The 21,338-nt window shown below is 37.7% G+C and overlaps 5 non-coding genes across 5 annotated transcripts; 3 read left to right on the forward strand and 2 right to left on the reverse strand.

Moving 5' to 3' along the window:
- Window positions 1-3,713: 3,713 nt before the first annotated feature.
- trnar-ccg (transfer RNA arginine (anticodon CCG)) lies at window positions 3,714-3,786 on the reverse strand. The gene has a single exon. It is a non-coding gene; the product is annotated as a tRNA-Arg (tRNA).
- A 737-nt stretch (window positions 3,787-4,523) lies between these two features.
- Window positions 4,524-4,596, reverse strand: trnar-ucg (transfer RNA arginine (anticodon UCG)). The gene has a single exon. It is a non-coding gene; the product is annotated as a tRNA-Arg (tRNA).
- A 1,838-nt stretch (window positions 4,597-6,434) lies between these two features.
- Window positions 6,435-6,507, forward strand: trnar-acg (transfer RNA arginine (anticodon ACG)). Its single transcript has one exon. It is a non-coding gene; the product is annotated as a tRNA-Arg (tRNA).
- A 1,480-nt stretch (window positions 6,508-7,987) lies between these two features.
- trnae-uuc (transfer RNA glutamic acid (anticodon UUC)) lies at window positions 7,988-8,059 on the forward strand. The gene has a single exon. It is a non-coding gene; the product is annotated as a tRNA-Glu (tRNA).
- A 629-nt stretch (window positions 8,060-8,688) lies between these two features.
- On the forward strand, window positions 8,689-8,761 carry trnar-acg (transfer RNA arginine (anticodon ACG)). The gene has a single exon. It is a non-coding gene; the product is annotated as a tRNA-Arg (tRNA).
- The last annotated feature ends 12,577 nt before the right edge of the window (window positions 8,762-21,338 follow it).

The raw sequence follows: 21,338 nt of genomic DNA on the forward strand, positions 1-21,338 counted from the left end.
CAGAAGCTCGCTCTGAATCTTTTTAGCAGATCGCTCATTGTCCTTGTGCAGTTTTTCGTCAATCGTTTTAAGTGCAGCACTATACAACAAACAAACACATACAAAAAATTTATTAATAACTTTTTGACATCAGTGTTGCTGAAATACTTGATTTGACAAGATGATAATACACAATACCTGTTCATTTTCCTTGCAGTTGTTTTTCTAGGAAGGCCTACAGGTCTTTGATGTCTATAGAGTCGTCTTATAGTGGTGTTGTAGACGTGCACACCCGACTGCAACAGGAAAGCCCTGATGTCAGCAAGAGAGTGCTTTGATGTGTTGATGCATCAGTTTTTTTTTCACTGCAATAATTGGTTGAAATGATCTGAAATTAAAGCTATAAATGAAACACAAAACGGTTATGATAGCTAAGTGATTTTGAGTCGATTTGTTAATGTGCTGCAATATGCAGAAAGGTTGTTAACTGTGCCCGATGAACTGTGAAGTTTGCGGCCATCCATTAACATGATCATCAACGTAAATGGATGAATAAAACTAGCGCACGCATTGCACTGGCAAAAATAATCATCATGATTATGAATGTGTTGCTTAAATGTTTGTATAAACGCATATTATGCAAAAAGCTTAGTTTGGTATTGTGAGAATGAAGATATCTGCACATTTGTAGTCAGTTTTTTGTAGTTAAAGTTTGCTTAACCAAAGATTGATCTTATCCACCTGTGACCCACCCATAAGTAAATATGCAGACAAGTTTTTGATTAGCTGACCGGAGCATTAACAGCACCCAGTGATATAGCTGAGGAATCAAGTGGGATAAACATGATAGAGGGATTAAATGGTAAAGTACGGGGGAATTTCGACAAAAACGCAGGGTTAAGTTGCCTAAAGAAACTTTCCGGTAATAGGTCAGTAAAAAATATATATTTTATAACATCCTCTTTTTGATAGACGTCGTCAAACATTCTGCCCAAATGCTCAGGAGAAACCTAATCATATTAACATTTCCCTAGACTATATGACACTTGATAGGTAATTTCCCTTTATTTATGAGAATAATTTAAGGATGTTGCATATTATTCGGTTATCAAGGAAATTGTTAAGTGTTGCAGGACATAAGTGCAAGTAATAAAATATAGACTAGGCTATAGCTTATATTTTATTCATTCATTCATTTTCTTATCAGCTTAGTCCCTTTATTAATCCGGGGTCACCACAGCGGAATGAACAGCCAACTTATCCAGCAAGTTTTTACACAGCGGATGCCCTTCCAACCGCAACCCATCTTTGGGAAATAGCCTTTATCTCCTTGCGCTCAACAGCTATAATAAAGCTTTACATTTATTTTATTTATTTATTTTTTTATTTAACCATGTCAGACAAAAACATAAACACTTGTTTGCGCAGGACTGGATGACAGAAAAGAAGGTAGGTTTCTGATGGTTTTACTCTCTGTTTGCGTAATTTCTAAATGCTCTGTTTGCGTGATTTGATTAATGTCATCTTATCCAAATGCTTCATATTTAATATTTCAAAACTCTTTTGTTGTGTATTGTTTTTTGTACATATAATTTAGCTATGCCCCATATGGTCCAAAACCTTACAGGTAGACAAATCTAAGCTTAAGTTTTTAATAACACAAATATAAATATGCATATAATAAACAATACTGCTGCTAATAATAACATTATAAAAAAAGCAAGTTGTTATGAATGAACTAAAAACAAGCCACCCGAGATGAAGAAGGCATGGAGGCAGCAGTTTTTATATTTATGTAGAAAATAATAACTTTTGTAATATTTTAATCCTTTGAAACATATTTGCGTGTTGCTGTAACAACTTGTCTATTGCTACTTTGCAACAATTTTTTGTAAAAAAAAAAAAAAGAAAGCTAAAGGATTAGGGTAAGTTGATAAATTTAGGCTACTGTATACAGTACAGGCTATTGACATATTCAAAAGATAGGCAAAGATTCACAGCTTTGCATTCCCACCCACATTTCACAACCTGTATGAGCCCATAAGGCCGCAAGTGCCACAGACCCTGTAGAACTTTTCTTAGCTGATCTTCTGCGTGACCTATTTAGTCATTAATAACAGCTCATCTTTTTACGGAAAGAGGACCAGGAACTCAAAAAGGGTAATTATTACACCATTCTTTCTTTCCGTTATCTCCTTCATGATTATTTGTACTGTTTTCCTACATTTCATGTTTTAAAATCATTTTAACTAACTTAAGAAAACAGTGGAGAAGAGGGTGAAGAAGCGCATGGTCTCCAAAATAGCGGTAATTTAATAATATAATAATATATATGTATAATAAAAAAAATATTTTCTGAAATCAACTCGGCTGGCCCGATTCCATATTCAAGTTGGTAAACCAATTTACTGTTCCACCAAACATTATCATACACCATAGTAGCATGTAGGCTATAAAAAGGCAACATATCGACTTATGAGCACGATGATTGACATATAATATTTGTAAATGAGTGGTTGGTAAAACCTCTTCTTGGTTCACCGCAAATCTTGCCTTAAAAGGAAAGTGCATAATTTAGCCTTACCCTGAGTTTGTTTACACTCTGCCTGTATTAACATACATGCTGTATTTTAATATGGCTAATTTGGATGAATTGGCTCTAACTTTTGACAGCTTTTTCTTCTTTTTACGCGGTTATGTGCAAATTATATTTCACACGCAAGGTGACTAAAAATTAAAATTAAAATACCAAAGATACTGAGCCATTACTACAAGTAAAAAAACCAAACAAAAAACAAAACAACAATTATACTTTAAAGGAGAACATTGACGTTTCGAAAAAATGAACTGAACTACAACTAAATTATTAAAAATAAACTTGCGGGACTTCATTTATGTCCTGCGGCAAAATGATTTTTTTTTTTTTTGTACTTTTAGTGATCTGCTTGAGGTAGGTGAATTTATTTTTATGCTTAATCAACAACAAAATCATAAGTAAAAATGTAAATGAAGATATAAATGAAAAAGCTTAATAAATGACTGTCCTAGTCCTATCAAAATAGCAAACAACATCTTTTTATATTTAGGCTAAAAGACTGCTTTATTTATTTATTTAGGCCTACTTATTTGTTCTGAATGTTTGTGCTTATATTTGAGTTGTTTTTTATTTCTTCAATTCTACTTTCCAAAATAAATCCTCATTGCACTTAACAAGTTTACAATGATAATAAAGCGTGTTAACAAATGTTTAATGATTAATAAAGGAATTATAATGCTTTGTTTTATCGTTTCATCTTTATTTATAAGAACAGTAGCATATTTACAGCTGCTGTATAGGCTATTTCTGTCTGTTAGCATCCCTTTGTGCCCCCTGGCGGCATATTCACAGACTGCGGTCATACATTAAAAACTCGTGCTTGTCCATTTAAAGCGGCGGCGGTATATGCCACGGCGGTAATAGCCACATTGAACTCTCAACTACTGTAAATCATTCTAACATGTACAATACAGACAAAAAAGCAGTGGCAATGGTTTGGTTATTAGATTTGTTTATGGATCTTGAAAAACCCACCAGCTTTATATGTAAGCACAGAGTACCCTTTTAGTCATAACAGGAAATATGTATGACAATGAAGGAAGTTAATGACACACAAACACATCTCAAGAAGGTTTTCACAGCTACTGTGTTTTATCCAACAACCATTGCTCCCAAGTTGAAGTGAGACCTTCAAAAACAACCCAGGTGGGACTTGAACCCACAATCCCCAGCTCCGGAGGCTGATGCCTTATCCATTAGGCCACTGGGCCACGTCACTAATAGTACAAACATTTTATTTCTGCTGTCATTCACATTCTTGTCTCATCGGTCCTGGGGTATGGTTCTAGCGTATAGTGCGACTGGTCTTGAGAGTTTCAAATTCCAGTCAAGGCCACTCTCATTAACTTGAAATCACAACCTTTCTGCTGCTATTTTCTTGTTTGCATTTCATCATCATCCACCTAACATGAGACCATTATTTGAAAGCCACCGGGTACTTGAAGTCAAGATCTCCATTACCAGAGCGTAACGTGATTGGATAATTCACGCAAGATTGGATGAATCTTAATTGAAGTGTGCAGCAAGTCTGAGAATTTGAAGCGAACTATTGACCTTGGATCATCACGCATAAGCTTTGAGGAGACATGTCAGGATTTTTTCCATACAATTTATATGTAACCCAACAAACACAACCCAAATGGGACTTAAACCCACAATCCCTAGCTTTGAAGGCTGATTCCTTATCCATTAGGCCACTGGGCCAATACTAGCGTTTGCCATATCTGTTGTATGGCTCAGGAAGTTCTTATAACTCAGAAAACAGCACTTTAGGATTCCTATACCATATTGCATTCAGACGATCTGGTGTGTACACCTAATGACAAAACAGATTCTCTAAAGAGTTTTCCATTGTCATGTCTTTTTGACCTAAGGGTATAAACCTAGCTTTTTGAAGATCACACTGAATTGTGCTGCATAGCCAACTTAATAAGAACTGTATCAAAGACAACCCAGGTGGGACTTGAACCCACAATCCCCAGCTTCGAAGGCTGGTGCCTTATCCATTAGGCCACTGGGCCATTTGTACTGCCTGTGAACTGTAATACGCATCCAGGGAGTTGCTGACGCACATAACAAAAAACAACATGAACAAAAAGTAGATTGGACCGGTTTCACTGAATTTTTTTGTGGCACTGCCAAACAGACAAAAAAGTAGCATCTTATAGGATTTCTTTGAAGGAATTCAATTAGAATTTTGATCATATTTTGGAACCATTCCTATAGGATTGTTTTATAGTACAATACATAAAAATCCTTTTGGATAATTTCTACAGTATTTCAATGAGATCTAATTTATATCTTAATTAAGATATGCTTTTTTTTTATAAGATATGCTATTTTTATACAATAGTTTTGAATCTATTATGCTGTTTGCTAAAGCTCACCTTCATGTACTTGAGTGTACAGTATTACTGCACAAATTTCCAAAGAAACATGTCCATACCAAAAACATATACAATGTTGCTAGACCAAACTGTGGGCTGGTCCACTCGAAACAGAATTTCACTTTGGGCCCATAGCAAGTCCACACAAAGTGGAGTGTATATAGCCACAATGGGCGAAGTATAGGTATACTATCTGAGTCAGAAGTATGTCCTATGAGCATGCTCTGTGGGCATTTAGTAATTAACAAAATAGTTAGGTCCCACTAATACTAAGTTGAGTCCAGGCACAAAATGTGCCTATAAGGTCCCAGTAAAGCACTTTTATGCAGGGCCATTGTGGCTTTAACACAAAACAAAACTAGTTCACTTCTACTATGTAGCAAAACAGCACAATATCACTTCAACTGCATAATTACATATTTTGAAAGAATAAACTAAAATCAGTAATAAATGAAACATCTAAAAATATAAAGACAACATGGACTATTTTTCAAAGGTTTGGGACAAAACTGCTTTAGTTTATAAAAATGCAGATATAAAAGTAACCTTGTAAATAATTATTCCTTTTTAATATGTTAACTTTTCCATTTGAATATGTTAAAATATAATTTATTCCAATGATGTTAAAGCTGCATTTGAGGCATTTGTGTCCTACATAAAATAATTTGAGACAAAACAACAAAACATATAAAATATACTTAGTTAAAAGAAAAACAAAGTAAGATTTTCATGTGTGTATTTGTACCTTAAAGGGTCACGAAACTCCAAAACACATTTTTTGAGCTGTTGACAGTCATATATGTTGTCCCACACTGCTAAAAACACTATTAGGACACAAATATTTCACTAAAAAGTGTAAATTGGTTGTTTTTGCGTGATTTCAAGCAAATTTGTACTTGCGGTTTGAAACTAATTTTTGAAGCTGCGTCTTAACCATGAGATAATAGTGTGTATTCCAGTGTGCAGACTGGATGTCTGTGCCAGAGTGTGTCTTATTACGTCTTACAGTGCGGCTCGAAGGACATCTTTTGCATTCAGAGCTGCTTTCGTGAAGAGATCATCGGCAACATTGCTCAAAGTTTACCATAGAGGTGAAAAGGAAGTTCCCTGACCGGGAATCGAACCCGGGCCGCGGCGGTGAGAGCGCCTAATCCTAACCACTAGACCAACAGGGAAGGTCTGGCTGAAGGTTGCCCTCAAGTCTAGCTGTGGGCCTCCACCCAGGTGTGCTGCAGCTGCTCTGACAAAAATAACTCTAACCTTTGCAACCTCCTCCTGGGGAAGAGAAAGTCTCAGAGCCTGGATCACAGTTCTTCTTGGGAGGGACTGTCACATGCTCGGTGTAAGAGCATCCTATCGACACCACAACTTGCCATGACAACAAAGCACAGCATGCGTTGAAGGAACTCTGTGTTCACCGAGCCGTGTCCTCTTTCCAATCAGCATGCTACTGAGCACTGCTGACGCGGACTGGGCCAGTGGCGCAATGGATAACGCGTCTGACTACGGATCAGAAGATTCTAGGTTCGACTCCTGGCTGGCTCGTTCAGGATCTTTTTGCGTTGCTCTCAGTGCAGTGTGGTCGCGGTTTGCCCCTGCCGGAGTTGTTCGGTTCTACTCTGGAGTGAATCGAGTTTCTGGGGCCGCCAGCACAGAGCCTGTGGGGTGCTCTCCTGGGTTCAAAGGCTGCCCCATCTGCTCTCATGTCTTGGTCCCGTACGTCCCTCAAGACTTCCAGAAGAAACCAGTACAGCCACTCTCCTGGGAAGACGGCAGTGACAGCTTGTAGACCAAATAGTTTGCTGTGAGGCTAAGGCGTTCTACTGCAGCACAGATACGCATTCGAAAATCAGACAATATTCAAAAACAAAGTGCCAGCCTAAAACAAGATTGCAGTCAAAATGACCACCTCAGACAAGTGTGAGCAATGTTTCCGTCTCTGTTATATGTCGGCAAATATGCCACACAGTGCAGACGCTCATACTACTGAAAAGGAAGTTACCTGACTGAGAAAGGTATCAATAGAAATCGGAGCCTGCTCCAAATGGCCTGGTCAGCTCCAAGCGGGTGAGACTTGAGCTCCAAGTGGGCTGTAAAAACTTACTGGAGTTTTCATTCATTTAATGTCTGGTACAAGACACTGCGCCCAACCAATTATGTTTGAATGTCAAACCTACCCCAATCCTTAACCCAACCTCACAGTTTCCTGCTGTGTTTTATCAACCTCCCAACCTACCCCAACTCTTAACCCAACCTCACAGTAACAAACCTCCATGTGGGTTTCATTGATTCAATGTCTCGTACATGGCGCAGAATACAACCTATCGCAGTTTATTAAAATCACACCTACCCCAGCCCTAGGCCCAACCTCACGGTAACCTGCTGTGTTTTATTCAATTTTACTCCTACCCCAACCCTAAACACAACCTCAGAGTAAGCAGTTTATATATATTTTTTATTTTTGTGAATGTCTACTACAGCTACATCAATCGCAAACCCAGCCTACGTGCGGCATAAGTGCCTACCACTTAGAGGTCATCCAGGCAACTTGCAGTGTAATCTCCTCCACTTGTAGGTCTCTGAGCTGCAGCAACACCTAAGCGCTCTGACACACAGACACAAAAGAAACCATTGCTTTTAAACTCCTCTTGGAGAGGAGAGAGTCTCCGACCCTGGATCTCAGCTCTTCTATGGAGGGACTGTCAGGAATCCTGTAAGAGCATCCCATCCACACAACCTCTTGCCATAAAAACAAAGCAGAATTTGTGGTGAAGGAACTCCGGGTTGACAGAGCCTTGTCCTTGCTCCAAGCAATGTGCTAACAAGGTGCTGAACAGAGTGACGGCGGCACAAAGGTTAGCGTTTATGACTACGGATCAGAATGTTCTCAGTTACGGAAACCAAGAAACTGTGTATGAGAGAGTGCGTAAGTGTATGAGTGGCACTTGTGCAAGCGGAGCAGAGACGTGCCAGCGATCAGAATGAACTGGAGTTTGTGCCAAGACTGGCTTTCCAAAGTGGCAGCTTCCATATGGTCTAGCGGTTAGGATTCCTGGTTTTCACCCAGGCGGCCCGGGTTCGACTCCCGGTATGGGAAGGCTTGAGTGCTTTTGCTTCTGTCCTTTTTGGCCAGCGGTCGGACTGCAGCTACCTTATAGGATGTGGTTGTGAAACTGCCCCGTAAGCCTTCGATAGTTCAGTTGGTAGAGCGGAGGACTGTAGGTGGGATGATGGCAATCCTTAGGTCGCTGGTTCGACTCCCCCTCGAAGGACATCTTTTTCGCTCAGAGCCGCTTTCTTGCCTTCGTCAAGTGAGTTCACGACTGCTCAAAGTTCCGCATGGAGATGAAAAGGAAGTTCCCTGACCGGGAATCGGACCCGGGCCGCGGTGGTGAGAGCGTCGAATCCTAACCACTAGACCACAAGGGAAGGTCCGGCTGAAGGTTCCCCTCAAGTCTAGCTGTGGGTCTCCACCCAGGTGTGCTGCAGCTGCTCTGACAAAAATAACTCTAACCTTTGCAACCTCCTCCTGGGGAAGAGAAAGTCTCAAAGCCTGGATCACAGTTTTTCTTGGGAGGGACTGTCACATGCTCGGTGTAAGAGCATCCTATCGACACCACAACTTGCCATGACAACAAAGCACAGCATGCGTTAAAGGAACTCCATGTTCACCGAGCCGTGTCCTCTTTCCAATCAGCATGCTACTGAGCACTGCTGACGCGGACTGGGCCAGTGGCGCAATGGATAACGCGTCTGACTACGGATCAGAAGATTCTAGGTTCGACTCCTGGCTGGCTCGTTCAGGATTTTTTTGCGTTGCTCTCAGTGCAGTGTGGTCGCGGTTTGCCCCTGCCGGAGTTGTTCGGTTCTACTCTGGAGTGAATCGAGTTTCTGGGGCCGCCAGCACAGAACCTGTGGGGTGCTCTCCTGGGTTCAAAGGCTGCCCCAACTGCTCTCATGTCTTGGTCCCGTACATCCCTCAGGACTTCCAGAAGAAACCAGTACAGCCACTCTCCTGGGAAGACGGCAGTGACAGCTTATAGACCAAAATGTTTGCTGTGAGGCTAAGGCGTTCTACTGCAGCACAGATACGCATTCGAAAAGCAGACAATATTCAAAAACAAAGTGCCAACCTAAAACAAGATTGCAGTCAAAATGACCACCTCAAACAAGTGTGAGCAATGTTTCAGTCTCTGTTATATGTCGGCAAATATGCCACACAGTGCAGACTGGGCCAGTGGCGCATACTGGCACCTGTAAGTCGTGGTTATTCTTGGCTACACCGGCCAATCACGTTCCGAGTTGGAACCAAGATTTTTCTTAATTCATGGTTACGCTGGCCAATCACGTCCCAAGCTGGAACCAAGATTCACCCTATACTTGGTTACGACAGCCAATCATGTTCCGAGTTACAATGAACGCTATGGCCAATCAGAGCCCTTATACCATTCAAGATTTGTACTGTAATACCAGATTTCGTTGCAGATTAATTCGGACAACAATTGCAAACTAAGTATTTTTATAACAAGTTGGTTTAAATGAATAACCATTACAGTAACATTAATTACTACAACACGATTATTATATGATTGTTATAGATGTTGTATAACGTTATTTGGTAAGATTAACTTAGCTGACCAAGCACTCTTTAAAGTTTTACTACAAACATTTTAATGCAGTTATTATACATTACAACACTTTATATTATTATTTACTACCATAGTTACAATAATGCCCGTGCATTATTCTAACACATCAATGAATCACTCACTTATAATAAATATAAGGCTCATTTCATCAGTCACTGATTATAAACAAATATTATAATAACGCTCACATATGACTACATCACTAATCATAAACTAATCTAATAAATCAATCACAAAGCAAAAAAACAATATGGATCACGCATGAATGCATCACTAATAATAAACCAATAATAGAATAATGCTCACACATTAATTCATCACTAATAATAAAGCGATAATATAAGGGTCACACATTAATGCATCTTCAATAATAAACCAATAATATAATAATGCACACGCATTAATTTATCCCTAATTATAATCCAGTAACAAAGTTTACATTAATAATCTTCTTTAATTTTCTATTTCACAGACAAAGATTAAATTTAGTAACAGACTAAAATATAAGTAACTTCAATTAAAAGTAATAGTTTGATATATTGAATATGTATGAAGACAGTTGTGCCTTGTCTACTAAAGAAAGACAATTGATTGATTTATGTTTAATACAAGCAAGGCGTATTGCTTTATGCTGGAAAAAAGTTAATCGTCCCTCCATTGGATTTTGGTTGAGAAACCATATAACATGCTTGGCTCTTGAAAAGCTCACATATATAATAAGGAAAAAATCCGCTGAATTTTGTGACATCTGGGAATTGTTTTTGAACTTTGTAAAAAACGGAGATATTGAAGAAGCTTCGGAAGTCTGAAGTTGTGGGATGTTAATTGGTGCTTGATTTTTTTTTATTTATTTATTTATTATATTTTTTATGTGTATATGTATATGTGTAATTTATTATTTTATTTATTTGCATTTTTTTAATTATTTATTTATTTTTATATTTTTTTTCCCTTAGCCTGTCTAGGGTAAGTTTTGGGTTCAATACTCAATAAAGACATGTTATACAAAAGTAATAGTTTGAATGCACTGCTTTTACATGTAATAAAACAGTAGTTTTCAAAATGTAGAAAATATTTTCTTTTTGGAAATGAAAATGTTGTCTTCAAAAAATGTACGTATGTAAATTACGTATGTAATGTACATTATTACATTACAAAAGAGATAAAATAAAATTTCACTTATTCACTGTCTCAACTAGGACAAACATTGTTATTAATGATGTAATTATTTTATTGATGGCAGCCTGAATCTGACAAATAGAGGCAACAAAAGTAAAGGAAGCTAACAAAGGAAAGTCATACAGAAAACTGTCCCCAGAGGCAGTACTGGACAAGACCAAAAAAACTTAAATGAGCACCACGGAGATGTGATTAACAGAAAACATCTGCTGGGTTTCTTTGAAATCCAGTTTGGTGAATTTTGTGGCCAAACATTCAGGTGGGTGGCTGAAAATGCGAGCTGGAACCGAGGAATCATCAGGGTGAAAAGAGAGGTATAGCTGGGTATCATCAGCATAGCAGTGGTAGGAAAATCCATGTTTCTGGATGACTGGTCCTAAAGATGTTGTGTAGATGGAGAAGAGAAGTGGCCCAAGAACAGAGCCTTGAGATACCCCACTGTTTAGATGCTGTAGGTTGGACACCTCTACCCTCCAAGACACCCTGAATGACCTGTCAGTGAGGTAAGATCTGAACCATTGTATAACAGTGCCCGCAACGCCCAGTGACTCGAGCGTAGATAGCAGGATCTGGTGGTTTACAGTGTCAAAAGCAGCTGACAAATCCAGAAAGATGAGGACTGATGATTTAGAGTCTGCTTTAGCCAGTCTGAGATCCTCCACGACCGAGAGCAGGGCAGTCTCAGTTGAATGGCCTTTCTTAAAGCCAGATTGCCAGCTTAACTAGACTAAAAGCTTACCTCTTGGAAATGTAGCAAGCTAAGCTAAAAACTCCTTGGCAAAAGTAGTGTAGCTACACCCAAGCTAATTTTACAATATTCATATTTAAATCGAAGCAACTTAAATCCAAGTCAATCATATCTTAGTGATCAATAAAACTGTCAATGAAAAATGATTCAGTTCAGTTATTTACTGTAAATATTATGTTGTACCAAACAGAAACAAATTATGTCATATAACAGCAAAAACTAAAAATCCAATAAAACCAGGTGTTACACAAATAAAATACTATAGTTATTTATAGTAAAGGGAAATACTCTGCAATAAGCATTATATTGTATATATTTTTACAACTTTTCATTAATGAATTACACCCTAATCTAATCTTTCTGTCATCTTTTATTCAAGCAAGTTTCTCGTGTCAGCCCAATGATTGTTTGGCTACATCACCAACCAGAGCAAGAGGTGGCAGTAACGCATCAAAAACTTTGTTATCGACCACCGTAAAACAGGAAGAAGAAGAAAATGTCATTCTTCTAAGGTAGAAACTTCTTTGTTATTGATCGGTAAAGCTGTTTCAGTAACCGAAGAGGCCTCCGGTGCACAGAACTGCACAATAGGTGGTTGGCGCTGACAAGCAGTAATACACACGTTGTGTTTGGCAACCCCCCATATGGGAGTCCAGGGCCGTAACATCCACTGTCTCTAACATTAGCTTAAAAGATTTCCGGCATCAAAAGCAGTAGGCGTTGCGGTCATTTCCTGGCACAGGCTTAACCCAAACTCAATTCGGATTCCTTGGCCACAGCGACACTTTCCCATTTTAGCCGACAAACTGGGCTAGTGACTATCTTGTTCTGTACCTCACCTCAAGTAACCATATGACGGGTGCGCACACTTTCGCGATTTCTGCTATAACGTGGAGGTAGAGGTGCACTCAACGTTACGCTGCATTAATTTTAAAATAGCCTACATTTGTAACAGTTCATTTTGTTACGGTATGAACTTAATCCTAGGAAAGGCAACAAAATGCATAAAATTAAGACCTTTGTAACAAAATTCAAGATGTTGTATACCAAATTCAAGGCTATAAGGCCTTAATTTGAGATTATCAAATTTAAGACTTTTTCAATGCTTTTAAGACCCCACGGGTACTCTGGACATGGACCTTCAGCATGCAGTGGTACAGTTTGCTGCTGAGTGTGACATGGCAGAGAAAGAAACAGCACCTCTAAGTCAGAAACCATAATGCTTGAATGGAAAACAGTGGCCACCTCCAGTTTGGCAGAGTCCTTACCCCAAATAGAGTGTCTGATTTTTTTTTTTTTGCCATGAGGAATGTAATATGAGATTAAAAGATGGATCAGTGCAGCGGCAGCAGTAATAATAATAATAATTCCTTACATTTATATATGATTATATATGATAATAAATGATTTATTATAAAATGTAACTCATAGAACAATCAATCAATGCAACCAACAAATGTCTAGGGATACTAATGAAGATAAAGAACTTTGGATATAAATCACAACAACACTTTAACTACATGGTATAAGTAATGCAAAACAAAACCATAAGGTTAAAGAATCAATGAGATGGGAGGTCTTGACATGAGGACTCATGAGTAGCTAGCACAACAACTTTTATATATCCATTGATGAGTAATGCAGGCATCCAGTCACGATTTACCACATACTCCAACCTGGATTTCTCATTCAGGGAATCAGACAGATAACATCATCCAACACAACACTAGCTACATGAACGCACTGGAGAGTGGATAACAGATGAGATTTCAAGCCGCAGAGGTGCTGTTTGCCAAATGTTTATGAAACTGTACTTCTCTCAGCCGCCATCATTGTGTTTACATAAATGCGAGGAGCGCGACACATTTACAACCCCACCTACTGCAGTGTAGGAAAACAGTATACCGTTACTCAGCCTTTTCAAACATTATTCAGACATGAAACATCCTGTGAGAAAATGTTTTGCTGCATTCATGTCATGTGTGCAACTTTTTGTCCATGTGTTTTTAAGCTGCTGCGAATGAGCGAAACTCTGTAGACACTGATCAGATTTGTACGTTTCTCTCCAGTGTGAATCCTCTTTTGTGTTTTCAGATGTGTTTACTGATTAAACCTCTTGTCACAGTTTGAACAATTGTACGGTCTCTCCAGTGTGAATCGCTTGGTGCAGTTTTTGGAGCTGAAATAAAAGTCTTCTCACACTCAAAGCACATATACTCTTTCACACCAGAGTGGACCTTCATGTGTTTATTAAGGTTTTCTGATTGGTTTAAGCTTTTCCCACACTGAGTACATGTAAATGGTTTCTCTCCAGTGTGGAAGTCTATGGGCATAAAAGTCCAGTGTGACCGCAGCTTAAGTGCAAGTGAATGGTTTCTCTCTAGTGTGGATCCTCATGTGTTTATTAAGGTATGATGAGCAGTAAAAATTCTTCCTACACTGAGTGCATGTAAATGGTTTCCTTCCAGTGTGAATCATCATGTGTTCATTAAGGTGTGATGATTGGCTGAAGCTCTTTTCACACTGAGTGCAAGTGAATGGTTTCTCTCCAGTGTGGATCCTCATGTGTCGATTAAGGGAGGATGAGCAGTTAAAACTCTTCCCACACCGAGTGCATGTGAAGGGTTTCTCTCCAGTGTGGATCCTCATGTGTAGATTAAGGTGTGATGAGCAGGTAAAACTCTTCCCACACCGAGTGCATGTGAAGGGTTTCACTCCAGTGTGGATCCTCATGTGTAGATTAAGGGATGATGATCGGCTGAAACTCTTACCACACTGAGTGCAAGTGAATGGTTTCTCTCCAGTGTGGATCCTCATGTGTTTATTAAGGTGTGATGAGCAATAAAAATTCTTCCTACACTGAGTGCATGTAAATGGTTTCTTTCCAGTGTGAATCATCATGTGTTGATTAAGGGATGATGATTGGCTGAAACTCTTCCCACACTGAGTGCATGTGAATGGTTTCTTTCCAGTGTGAATCATCATGTGTTCATTAAGGTGTGATGATTGGCTGAAGCTCTTTTCACACTGAGTGCATGTGAATGGTTTCTCTCCAGTGTGGATCCTCATGTGTTGATTAAGGGATGATGATTGGCTGAAACTCTTCCCACACTGAGTGCATGTGAATGGTCTCTCTCCAGTGTGAATCCTCATGTGAATCTTAAGTTTGCTTTTGCTTGCTAAACTCTTTCCACACTGAGTGCAAGAGAATGGTTTCTCTCCAGTGTGGCTCATCATGTGTACATTAAGGGATGATGAACGGATAAAACTCTTCCCACACTGAATGCATGTGAATGGTCTCTCTCCAGTGTGAATCCTCATGTGAATCTTAAGTTTGCTTTTGTTTGCCAAACTCCTTCCACACTGAATGCAGGTGAATCGATTCTTGTCTTTCCTTTTCAAAATATCATCAGTCTGTAAATGAGTTTTTTCCTCAGTTTTGACATGATGTTCCTCCTCTTTACTCCCCTCATTCTGTTCAATTAGGTCTGAAATAAATAAATAAAAAATTAGTTTTTATTAAGTCTTAAAAACTCTCATCAAAAGCTGAAAAGTGAAAAGACACTGGAAACATTGGCTACACACTGTAATTTTGATGCACATTAAAAGTAAAATAAATCAGATCATATTTTGTTAAATCCATTAACCTGTACATATTAAAGCAGATGCAATTCAATTCATCTTTATATATCTAGTGCTTTTACAACGTAAATTGTGTCAAAGCCGCTTAACATAGAAGTTATAGTAAATTAAAACTGTGTCAGTCCACATAGTTATGAGAGTTTCTCATAAAAGTAATTTTGATCATATTGATAAGACAAAGAAAAAAAGCTGTTAATGGCCTATTAATATTCGTGTATATTCACTATTTATGTTTTTATGTATTCATATATATTCAAGTATATGAATACTTGTTTATGTGCCTGACTGGTAAACACATCAGAAAAAAAGTTCTGGGGTAACAGCTGAATATTTGCCTTGCAGACATAAGACATACCTGTACAGCATCTGCATAAAGGCTGGAATGTGCACGTACCTTTCCCCTTGTGTGTTGTAATAATAATAATAATAATTCCTTACATTTATATAGCGCTTTTCTGGGCACTCAAAGCGCTTTTACACAATGGGGGGGGGGGGGGGGGGGGGGGGAATCTCCTCATCCACCACCAGTGTGCAGCATCCACCTGGATGACGCGACAGCAGCCATTTTGCGCCAGACCGCACACCACACACCAGCTGATTGGTGGAGAGGAGACAGAGTGATGATATGCCAATCATGATATGGGGAGGTTAGGAGGCTAATGTTGTTGGGTCATTTTAATCTAGTCTAGGGTGATTTTAAGGTTTATTTGAAAAAAAAATCCTTCTCTGTGTTTCAGCAAATTAACTGATATTTGGGGACATCCATTTTTTGACGTATTCTGGAAAAATGCTTTGAAATAAAAAAATAAAAAAATTCAGTACACTGTAACGTACAGTCCGTAGATAAAAATGACGTATTGATTTTATAAAGGAGTCTGAGTCTCCTCTGCGTGGGCTTATGACTCCTGGTGCCACATAGGCCATACTCACACTATGTACAGTTGCCTCGAACCAGGCCAAGGCATGCTTGTCCCCCCTCCCGTCTCCCTCGATGGCCCGCACTTACACCACAATCAGGCCTGGGCACGCTTACGTCATTGATGCTGTGCTGCGTTGTTCAGTAGGGAAGCGCTCTCGCTCAGCACAGTAGAGATTTCTCTAGTTATATCGTTTCAGTCGTTTGTTATGCAGTGACATGCAGTCAAATATTTCGCCATACAGTCCTTAGGGATGCGATGACAAGCCGTCAGATATTTTGCCGAACAGATCAACCACTTTTTGCGCTCATAAACAATCTTAAAGCCCTCGTGGTGCAGGAATGAGGAGGTTCGCTGAAGGTGCGCAGCTGTCGTGCAGTGAGGTGTTTGTGTCTTTATAAAACTACGGCAGTTTGTGTTCATTGAACAGTAAGATTGATTAATAGATCCATATGAATCAGTCCCTTAAAACTCACGTCCTGCTTTCAGTTTCGGGCTTTGGCGCGTTTTGCACTCACACTACAAGCCCAAGTAAACCACGCTCATGCCCACCTCTTCCAACCGGGCCAGGGCCGGCAAAGTGAACCGTTCCTGAGCCCGATTCAGCACACTCGCACTTCTCAAACGATCTGAGAAACGGGCCTGGGCACGGTTCGGATAGTATAGTGTAAGCACACCCAAAGTCTGTTGATGCTGTTGGAATATCAAGCTAATTCCATGCGTGTTCAAGAGAAAAGGTCTGGAGAGGTTTTTCTTCAATGCCAAAAATCGTAACAATTTATTAGATACAAATGAATAATTCGATGACAGAGCTCTGGGTTACATTACCCCAATGCAATACAAGAATTACATTCAAGAGGTTCGCAACTAACATATATTTCCTGACTTCAGCATATATACACCACTGATCTTAACAGGTGGAGTTTTGGTGTAACGTCACTTGTCAGTCATTGTTCAGTCCTCCATTGGCCGCCCCTTCGGCATACTTCCTCTTTTTCTATGAATTCTCTGCCCAACAACAAAGTATACATCTTTCTATGTTCTGTGTTCAGTTTTAACACCTTTCTTCAGACAGGAAGTTTCTGCAGAGCTGAATTTAATTTTGGAACCGCATCTATCTACTTCTGCAAAAATGCTAATTAGTATGCACAGCACTCACCCACAACATTAGAAATTCACTTAATATATGACCCTTACATGACCAATACAAATAATTGTTTGATTAAAAGAAAAGAGACAAAAAATAATAAAAAATGGTTCCTATTATTCAATAATCCCCCTTTCTGCTCCTCATTGGAGCAGACAAAAACAAAAACAGATAATCAAATCCCCACAAATGTTTTAACTGTCATTACTGCAGGCCTTTGCCTAAATCTTTGTTTTACCTCTTATTCAAAATAATCTCTAACATCACAGTGCTCTTTCAGTGTTAGATGATGCCCAAAACCCCTTTTAACTCAATTTCTTTAACTTTTCTGGATTCAGTTCATAATTTCCACACTCTTGGTTCTCCTCTTCGGTGGTGCCGTCTCTTCCCTCTTGAAGTCACTCCGATATATTCTTTTAATAAGATTTATACTTGCTATATTCAGGCTTATTACTCCCAACACTCTTATTAACTTCCAATTATCCCATAATTCAAATTTTCCATTCGTATACACTTTAGCAATAAAGGTAATTTTTTTTCTTCTTCCCCAACAAAATTAGAATAAGAATGAGAATAATAAACAGCAAACAAAATTTAAAAACTCCAACACAAAAAAATAAAAATCTTATTAAAAGGAAATCCACACCCATAAAGATATGCTCTAATTAATAATCCCCCTTAATAGTTCAAACTGAATTTCAACATTTTAAAGTCATTAAAGAACAAAATCACAATTGAGTTTTAGGATGAAAAATCAACAGCTTCAAAGTAGGATTAAACTCGACAATTATTAAAATGAAAAGTTCAGAACTAAATCATAACAAGTTTATTAAACTAACAATTCAAACTCGTCACCAAATTTTTAAAACCAAAATTCAAACATATAGATTCTTTTTTTTTTTTTTTTCAATGTCTTTAAATGGGAAAATCAAAAGCACAACAATGTACTTAAAATAAAAATCTTAAGAATCTCTTCAAATAAAAGGTTCAAAAGCAACAATGGCTTAAAATAAAATCTTAAAATGTCTTTAAATGAAAGATTTAAAAACAACAATGGCTCAAACTAAAATAATCCTTAAAAATGTGTTCAAATAAAAGAATCTTCAAATAAAAGAATCTTACAATCATAATGATGTGTTTAAAATAAAATAATCTTAAAAATGTCTCAAAATAAAAGATCCAAAAGCATCTTAAAATAATATATATATATATATTTTTTTAAAGCATTGAATGTATTAAAATAAAAGATTATGACAAACGTCTTTAAAATAACAAAGGATTTAAAAAGCATTAGAAAGGTATTAGAATAAAAGATAAAAAGTCATGGAAATTTCTTAAAATGAAAGATAATAAAAATATAAAAATGTCTTCACATAAAAGATAAAAAATGTGTCTTAAAATAAAGAATAAAAATACTAAAAAATAAAATAAAAAAACTAATGTGTAAAATAAAATAATATTAAAATAAATTTTAAATATTAAATTTTTCTAAAATTTCTCCAGTCTAATTTGTCCAATTCATTCATTCATTCATTTTTTTTTTTTTTTTAAAGCTTAGTCCCTTTATTAATTTGGGGTCCCCACCGTCAGTGAAATGAACCGTCAACTTAACCAACATATGTTTTACACAGCGGATGCCCTTCCAGCTGCAACCCATCTCTGGGAAACGTCCATGCACACTTTCTGTCAGATTGTCATCTGCTAGTAAATCAGTCTTAGTTTCTCTTTCTATTTTAGAATTTAATGTGGTTTTCGGTTCTTTTTTGTGTTGGCCTGTATCTAATATACAGTTGGCCTCATGCATTGGTGGTGCAGCGTGTTCAGCTCCCACACCAATACATGCTTACACACTCCAATTAGATATCAGATATCCCCTTTTTGTGTTTTATCCCCCTTTTTACACCCCTATATTGACTGTCAAGTTAATCCGGCCAGCCTCACACCTTCAGCAACCTGTTTAGAAGAAATAGGGAATAAGATTGTTAATTTGTCATTATATAATCTCTACATAAGTGATCCACTGCACATCCAAGCTGCACCAGGTCCCCAAAACTGCAGTCCTGTAAACAATGCAAAAGTCATTAATTCCATTGTTTTGTTCCATAACAAACTAATACCCCTCAACATGATTTTTATCCAATTCAGTTTGGTCTGTGCACAGAATTTTGCCAATTGTGTTTAACTTTGAATCAATTTTCTCTACCTTTCCCTGTAATTATTAGTCTTACACCATCCCTAAATTCATGCTTTAGGCCCATTACTTGCTGCAATTTCAAATATTCATTATTTCAGTGTTTATCATTATCCAATCTAGTTCTTACTCAACATCTATTTGTTTCTAAATCGTCGTTCATTAAACACTTCATCACTGTCTGACTGTACTCCTTGCTTGCTGGCCACTCCTCTAGCCATTCACTATAGCTGTCAATCATGACTAGCACATATCTTTTTATTCACCTGTTCTCCCATATCTCTATAATCAATTATAACCTCACCCTCATTCTTCTCTTGCAGTTTCTGATATCTCTAAATATAATTTTGTCTTATTATCAATATTAGTCTTATTATCATGTCTTTTACAGTCACCAGTTTACAGTTATTTGAAATGGCTTATTTATTTAGTGATCTGACTCCACCTATCCCAGACATCACTTGTCCCAATATTATGGCGTGTTATCTAATCACCTATAATTTTTTATTTACTTCCTTTAAATCTAGTTCCATATAAATGTCATAACAACTGCTTACTTCTAATCCATTAGTTGTCCACTTTTTTTCTGCAAGTAAGACTTCATCAACATGCTTAATCAACACCACTCTCTCTGATAATTCAAAAATCAATCACTTTACATTTTTTATCAGTATGACCAGATTTCTTCATACACTATTATTTTATAATCCTCCATTTAAGTATTTCACTAATAATCAATCAGTTTTTGAATTTGACACTACTTTTGATAATTCATTTTCTCAACTATTTATTACTTAGTTTGTTCTAATCATTTTTATGATTTTCTTTTGGCTACTAATTAGTTCTACGTCATTTTGGTTCAACTAGTTGCCCATACACTTTTTATATACTTTTATAAGCTAACTAAAAATCACTACATTTTTTCATCCGTTTCTTTCAGCTGTATTTTGACTTCATCATTAAACTTCTTCACATGGTTACATGTGAAAGAAAATCTGTTTTCTTAAACTCTCTTATTCTGTTTCAATTCTTTTATCAGATTAGAACTATTAATTTTTCCCCGATGACGTGAGTTCAGTTTTTCATGTTTCAATTTCTTCTTTACACATAAATAATTTTTTCTGTTACCAACCTTTTCAAGTTTTTAATTTCCCATCTTAATTTAGATGATTCAACATTATATTTTGCTTTTAGTAAATCTTTACTTAAATAATCAATTCCATCAAAATTGATAATTTAAATTACTTCTTCAGTTACCAATAGTTGTTTCTTCTTCTTTAGTCACCACCATACATTGTACTTCCTCCCATATTCTGTTCCTGCCCTGTATCAGTAAACCTATAAAAATTTGCAAAAATAGTTAAATATCATTTCAACATTTTACATTTAGAGATTCATTGTATATTTTCCTTTAAGTCTTTTTCTTAGTTATTATTTTCATAAAACCTTAATAAATTCTGTCTCTTTTATATTACCAGTCATCATATGGTCTCAAATGGTTCTTGACAGCACCCTGCCTCTTACTTTACCCACAAGTTCCTTTTTCTGAGTGTCTGATCTCCAGACATATTTAGCAGTTTGCTGTGGTCTGGTTTGGAGGAGCCCACATTTCTGAGCGAGACCACTGATCTTTCACAGTGCCCCTCAATACTCGGATGCTCTAGGCCTTTCAAGCATCACTGCTCCACTCCACAACCATCTCACTCAACACCTGCCTACCTGTACAGGTGCCTAGTCTCCGCGACAAAATTCCTGGCTTAGGTCGCTCCCGGTGGCCAACGAGAGTCTTACCCGTCTTTGGAATAATGTCTCATGGAGACCAGTTACTGCTCTTCTCCACTGCCACCTCCTTCTCAGTTTTCCTTCAGAACTTGGTATCTCTGATGTTAGGGAAACATGCACT

Source organism: Danio rerio, chromosome 4 (assembly GCF_052040795.2).
Source record: "Danio rerio strain M-AB ecotype USA chromosome 4, GRCz13ab, whole genome shotgun sequence".
Lineage (NCBI taxonomy): Eukaryota > Metazoa > Chordata > Actinopteri > Cypriniformes > Danionidae > Danio > Danio rerio.